We start from the raw sequence: 7,599 nt of genomic DNA on the forward strand, positions 1-7,599 counted from the left end.
CAGAGTTACCCAGGGGGAGAAAATGAAGTATTTATGTGTTTCAAGCACATCATAGAACAGAAAATAAAAATGAATAGTTATTCCCCTATTAAAACAGGTTGTCACTTTAAAGCATGTAATGCTAATAATAACAGCTTCAATAAATTCAAGTTCCGAAAAGACATCATCTCTGATCCTCAGAATAGTGAGCCAACACAGTGGATGTTTCCAAAGACAATGCAAAGATTGGTAAACCAACATGCAATAAAGTTAAGTGACAGGTTTGAAACAAGTAAAAATAAGGAACCCTCTTCACACAACCCAGAAGGCTCGAAATTCTTGTTCACTAAAATGTATTCAATATTTTGTGGAGTGCAGTAATGAGCTTAGGATGGATATTAGGCTGACCGACTTCAAAATTCAGTAATTATGGGAAGCAAACAGTAGGGGTAAAAAGTTATCATTTCTTCAGTTATGGTAGAGAAAGGTTCTAAGCAGCATAGATAAGTTACATGAAAAAGCCCTTCCCTGTACCAAGAGGTCTATGGAAGAATCCCAAGAACAAGCCTCAACTGACCTTTTCTTCAACAACTTGTTGCTGTGACTAGTAACTGAAGGAAATGGATCAACACATGGACATTGTTTCCTATAACTTTGCTACTTACTCATGTATTTAGTTTCTTTTGAGCTTTTCACCAATTTTGATGTAGCTCATGTCAGTCAGTGTTGTTCCACTCTTCAAAGGGACATATTGAAACAAACATAATCAAGATGTTGCCAGTGCTAGCTTGGGAGAACTGATTGCTCAAAAAGAATATAAATGCCACTTTCATTTTTCAGAAATTTTATTGATATACACCTGTGAGATCTGAAGCAGGTCAGATGGAAACAGGCAGCCTTTGGATTTAGCAGACCAATGAAATAATAACTTTTAATATTTAAACTGAATACTCAAGACCACTTCTTATTTCATTGCTATTCCTTAAAATAAACATGAGATTGAACACCCTCTCCTTGATTTAATTGGTCATTTTCAGAGGGACCAGAATAATCTTCATCAAATAAGAGCTGCTATGAGGCTGATGAAATTACCTCCCACGATGAGCTCAAGAAGATTGTTTCTTAAATTACTCATTAAAATCAACGTGCCCATCACTCCAAAGATACAAGACAATTCGCAGTGCTAAAATCTTGATATATTAAAAAAAATTTGATGGATAATTTGAATACTAATGTGCTATTCTCACAGCCATACATTATCTATTTGAAACTGTTGGGTGAAAAGCCAAAATAACACTTTTCCAAGGCATTCATGCAGAGTCTCAATATTCTGAAAACCCTGTAATAGCAGGAGCTGAACAAAGATAGAAGTATTATTCATTCACACAGCCAATAGGTATCTGAATGTGCCTTTATGCTTCTGAACTATGTGAAAATGGCATAGAATATAGAACCACTCAGCTGCTCCCCATATTTAATAAAATTATCACTTATCAAGGTTACTACATTTTTAAACTCAGATTGCTCTTGTGCCTCCTGTACATACAGTTTGATAACTTCTTAGAACCATCTAAGAATTTTTCTCCAATGGCCAGAAAAATTAATTGTCTCCAGTCTTAAGTCTTACATGTAGAAAAAACTTCTAAGAAATAATGAATGGATTAGCATACATAAAAATGTTTTAAACAAATTGTGCAATAAATGATTGCTGACATTTTTTAAATAGGGTAACATCTGTTACATACACATACACACAAACACACATCTGTATATATGTAAAACCATATACACATAACTATACGTATACACACAAATGTGTTATTAGTGTTAAATGAAAATCTCTGAGGGAAAGATTAAGAAACAAAACAGTGTGTGTTTAATTTATGTCACCCCTGAGGGAAAAATGCAGACATGTACAATACCATCATTAAAGTAATTTTTCTTCAACAAATTTCCAAAGAACAGCACTTCCAGAATCAAAGGTTCATTTATTCTCTAATATTAATTCTTATTATAATTAAGAATTGGATAATGCCAAATGGGAAGAAATATTCAATTTCCCAACCTGAGACCTATCTCACTTTTATAGTTCTTAATTAGTTAGACACTTCTGACACATATAGCAGACAGGTATGAAACCACCACATATAAAATCAGTTATAAAACTTAGAAGAGCATAGTGATGATCCCATCACTATGAGGCTAGTCCGTAATTTCCAAATACATGTCTCCATGTTCACATTACACTTAAACGTTTGCGGGAACCCCTCAGTACACTTGACAACCAGCGTTTATTGGAGACAGCTTCCACACGTGTTCATATTTCATCTTCATCTCTTCTTAATGTCACATCCTGTATCTCCCAAGAGTCATTTATACCATGTAGAAAATCAATTCTGATTTGAGAGACATAGTTTCAGTGTTTCACTTGATTCCTGTTTTACTTGTGATAATTTACATTTGAATATTTAAAAGAATTGTGGATGGCCACTTCCCTACCACCTGATCCTGATTAAGTAAAACATTCAGTGGTGTCTTATTGATGTGTTTAGTGATGTAAGCCTCACTGAAAGACATATATGTCAAAATCATGAACTAGTACAAAGTCACTCACTTGCACAAACGATTTTTTCAGAAGTAACTAAGCTAAACGTTTTAATAAATTCAAGTATAAATTTATTTTTAAGAGACACTCAGAGGGCTGAAGAGATGGCTCAGTGATTAAAAGCTCAAACTGCATTTCCAGAGGTTCTGAGTTCAAATCCCAGCAACCACATGGTGACTCACCACCATGTGTAATGAGATCTGATGCCCTCTCCTAGTATGTCTAAAGACAGCTACAGTGTACTTACATATAATAAATAAATAAACAAACAAATAAATAAATAAATAAATAATTCTTTTAAAAAAGACACACCCAGAGAGGGAGTGACAGTAGAAGAGAGGAACATGAAGAAACAGAGAAAGGAGTGATGGTTAAATCACCAACAGAAACCAGTAGAGTATAGCATGGCCTCTCTACTAACATCTGTGGGATAGGCACACTGCTGGTGAATCTTTGAATGTCTGTCTCCACATCAGAGGCTAAATTTCTCTTAGCTCACATAATTTGTGGTAATTTGATATGCCAGCCTAAAGGAAGTACACAAATGAAATCTTGAAATGATGAATACAAATGACCAAAACCTGAAGGTTGGAAGAACAAGTAAGAATATAAAATTTTAGATATGCAATGCAAGAGGTGGGGGCAGGCTCATTCAGATTCTACTCCATGTTATGAATGGAGATATATGTGTGTCCCTGCGTCTATATGTGTTTCTTGCTAAATAACAACTCTCTCATTAAGAAACCATCCAGTAGTATAATAAACTGATTCATTTTAAGGGTACTGAGAGGGCAAGAGTCCTGGATAATACCACTGTCAGTCACAGAGCTCATTAGAAGTAGGGCGAATTGACTATATAAATAGCATGCAGCTGAAGAGGAACATTCTGCATACAAGCCACTAGTGTTGGATAACTATGCGTTCTTTTATTAGCCAATTCATGAATTTTATTTTTTTCTCCACAATAACACTCTATCATAGCTACTTCTACAGTCTCAGCAGTTTCAGTGACAAAATCGATTTGACTTAGGACTCACAAATAAATACTTTCAATAAGGTCTAATATACCAGGCACAGGCTTTGTCATTAATTATTGCTCTTAATTAGATAGGCCTTTCCAGTTGGTAATAATTATAACATTCCTTATTGTCTTGTAACTTAGACTTTTCCAGTAAATGATGAGGGACTAAATCCTAGTTGCATGTAGCTGGATGCAGGTGACACCATTTTCTTTGTTATCTTGACTAAGAATCCTGAGATTTCAACATCAATTTGCTGACTGTGCACTTGTAGTCTTAAGACTCAAATAACATAAATGAAAGAAAGAAAGAAAGAAAGAAAGAAAGGAGGGAGGGAGGGAGGGAGGAAGGAAAGAAAGAAAGAAAGAAAGAAAGAGAGAAAGAAAGGAAAGAAGGAAGGAAGAATGTGGAATGTGCAATTTCACAGCACTTTCCTTGTGAAACAGGATGGCAGAGGGTAGATAATGATAAAATCACCATGAAAGCATCAACAGAGTAAAGGATTCTCACTTGTTTTCTCTAAAACAAGCTACAAATTCATGAACAATATACTGAACATGCCTTCTTAGATCATTTTGTTATGAAATTTGCATTGTGCAAGGGTTGAAACATTGAGCGTTCACACTGGTATTCCTTTTCAGAATCATCTACTCTGAGGACAATCATGGCTCTTGTCTTCCCCTGTGGCCCGATAATCCATGAAGCTTTTGCATCTCCCCTAGAAGAAGACAGAGGAACTATGAACGAAGGCCACAAGGCTTTGACATGAGTCAGTGTTACTTTATGTGAGATTTTAGAGGGGAAGCTTGCCCTTGTGGCATAAAATCCAATGGACATAAAATGCTTGTCAACCATCCTTCATTGAAATCCTGTAATCCACACCATTTCCTGGTCATGGTTATAGAGTACTGGTTCCTAAGTATTACATTCAATGTATCTGCCCCAAGAGAAATCAATAAACACATGATAAAACTAGGCTGGATCTTAGCATGTCCCAAGGCAGTTGATCTCAGCATGTGTTATAAATATGAATGGTAATTCCCGTAACTAAGAGGAATAAGGAGAAACATTCTTCCTCATTTCTATTGAGTAACAGAGAAAATATTTTCTTCTATTTAGATGTACAAATGTTTTTATTCAGATGAATTGTAAGAGTCCTATCATTTAAACCAATTTGTTATACTTTGGTAAGAAAAATTGTATATTTATAATGTGAACATGCCTGATAAAACCTTCCTGACAGATATAATAAATTTAGGAAACAAATTGTATTAAAACTTCTTGGGTGGCTAGATGAACTGAGATTTCTGCTTTAATAGGAACATGATATATGTCCTAATGTACTCTTTTTCAGCATGATAATTTATTGTAGCTGTGATTTAAAATGTTTTCTCTGGCAAATTTAAACATTCCATAAGAAGACTTCCATTTGAATGAGCAGGGGAATAAAAGACAGAAGTGAAATTATTTTCAGATCTTTGTTTAAAACAACAAAAAAAATGAATGTAAAGAAGACAATAATTTATGTAACTATAAAAAGAAAATCCTAGTGACAAGTACTTACTTTTTAATATATCAGGCAAATTGTATAAGAATTGTTAAAATTCCTTAAGCATTTTATAAAAGAAAACTGAATTTAAAAAGCAACATTTCTAGGTATATTAAAAAATGACATTAAAACATGACAATGCAAATTGCACATTCATACATATCGCTGTTTAATTGAGAGAAACGGCAGAGTTTACTGTAGTTTTTCTGTGTCCATTCACGGGAATAAAATATTCTCAAGGGCTTCATATGTCTGGGAGGAGCTGAATACACACATCTCTCATCTCTAATCATATCTCCTTATATCTAATGATTGAAATTTGGATTCACTTATCAGTAAAGTAGTATATATGCATATTTTACATGAATATGGATTTTGGAAAATAAATTTAAGATGCACATGGAAAAGAAATCTCAAAGAACTAAGCAGAGATTTGAAAGGGTTTGGTTTGAAAGTGGTGAATTTTCTGTATCCTGGGTTTTTTATTTTTCCTTATGAAGTTGAGAAGTGCTCATTCAAGGTCTGTAAAATATTATATTGAAATTTTGGTGGAAATTGCATTGAATTGGTGTATTGCTTTGGGTAAGATGGACATATTCACTAGGTTAGTCCTACCAAACCATGAGCATGAGACATATATCCATCTTCCCAGTTCTTCTCTTATTTTGCTCTTCATCTACTTGAAGTTCTTGTCATACAGATATTGTACTTGCTTTGCTAGAGTTAAGCCAAGATATGTTTTATAATTTGTGGGGTTTTTTGAAGTGAATTTCTCTAAATTCTTTCTTAGTCCATTTATCATTTGTATAAAGAGAGCTACTGAATTCTCTAATTTTATATCCAGCCACTTCGCTGAAGTTGTTTATCAGCTGTAGGACTTGTCAGACAGAATTTTGGGGGTTACTTATGTACATTATCCTATCATCTGTGAATAGTGATACCTTGATTTACTTTCCAATTTTTATTCCCAGGACCTCTTTTGTGGTCTTATTGTTCTAGGTAGAGCTACAAATAATATATTGAAGACATATAGAAGATGCAAATTGATCCATGTTTATTACCCTGCACATAGGTCAAGTCCAAGTGTATCAAGGACTTCAACATAAAACCAGATACAATGTATCTAATAGAAGAGAAAGTGGGAAACAGCCTTGAATGCATTGTTATAAGAGAAAATTTCCTGAACAGAACACCAATGGCTCAGGCTCTAAGATGATCAATTGAGAAATGGCACCGCTTGAAACTAAAATGCTTCCATAGGCAAAGGGCACTGTCAATAAAACAGAATAGCAGCCTATGGATTAGCAAATCTTCTTCACTAACTTTATATCCAACAGAGGGCTAATACCCAAAATATATTGGATATATCCAAAAGTAATCAAGAAAGTAGACTCCAAAAAACCATATAACCCAATTAAAACACAGGGTACAGAGTTAAATAGAGATTTTGCAACACGGGAATCTAACATGGCTGAAAAGCACTTAAAGAAATGTTCAACATCCTTAGTCATCTGGAAAATGCAAATCAAAGTGACCCTGAGATTCCACCTTATACTAATCAGAATGGCTAAGATCAAAAAAATCAAGCAACAGCACATTCTGACAAGGATGTGGAGAAAGAGAAACACTCTTGCATTGCTGATGGGATTCCAAACTTGTAAATTCATTCGGGAAATGAATCTGACTGTTTCTCAGAAAATTGGAAATAGTTCTACCTGGAGACCCAACTCTACTGCTCCTGGTCATATGCCTAAAAATTCTCCACAACGTCACAAGTACATGTGTTCTACTATGTCCATAGCTAAAAACTGGAAGCAACCCATATTTACCTCAATCAAAGGATGGAAATAGAAAATGTAGCTTATTTACACAATGGACTATTATCCAGCTATTAAAAACAAGGATATCATGAATTTTTCAGGAAAATAAATAGAACTACAAAATATCATCCTGAGCGAGATAACCCAGACCAAAATGGATATGAACGGTATGTATTCACTGATGAGTGGATATTAGCCAAAAAGTACAGAATACCGATGATGCGTTCCACAGTCCCAAAGAAATTAGACAAGAAGGAAGACCCAAGTGAGTATGCTTGAGTCCCATTGAGAAGGGGAAACAAAATAGACATGGAAGGCAAAGGGAGGGAAACCTAGGTGTAAGAGGAGAGAGGGAAAGGACGAGTGGGGAGGATCAGGTATGAGAAAAGATAGGAGAGAGGACCAGAAGGCCAGGAGAATGAACATAAATACGTACCAACCAGGTGTGGGATTGGGGGTGGAAGGAATCTCTAAAAAGTCCCAGAGACCTGGAATGAGGGTGGCTCATAGGCCTCAGTGTAGGAGACCATGGCCAAAATATCCAACAGTGGAGATACGGAACCTAAAGAGACCATCTCCTGTAGCCAGAGTTGACTCCCAGTCTAGTCAACATCAACCTACCTCCAA

This window comes from Rattus norvegicus, chromosome 11 (genome assembly GCF_021556685.1).
Source record: "Rattus norvegicus strain SHRSP/BbbUtx chromosome 11, alternate assembly SHRSP_T2T, whole genome shotgun sequence".
In the NCBI taxonomy this organism is placed as follows: Eukaryota; Metazoa; Chordata; class Mammalia; order Rodentia; family Muridae; genus Rattus; species Rattus norvegicus.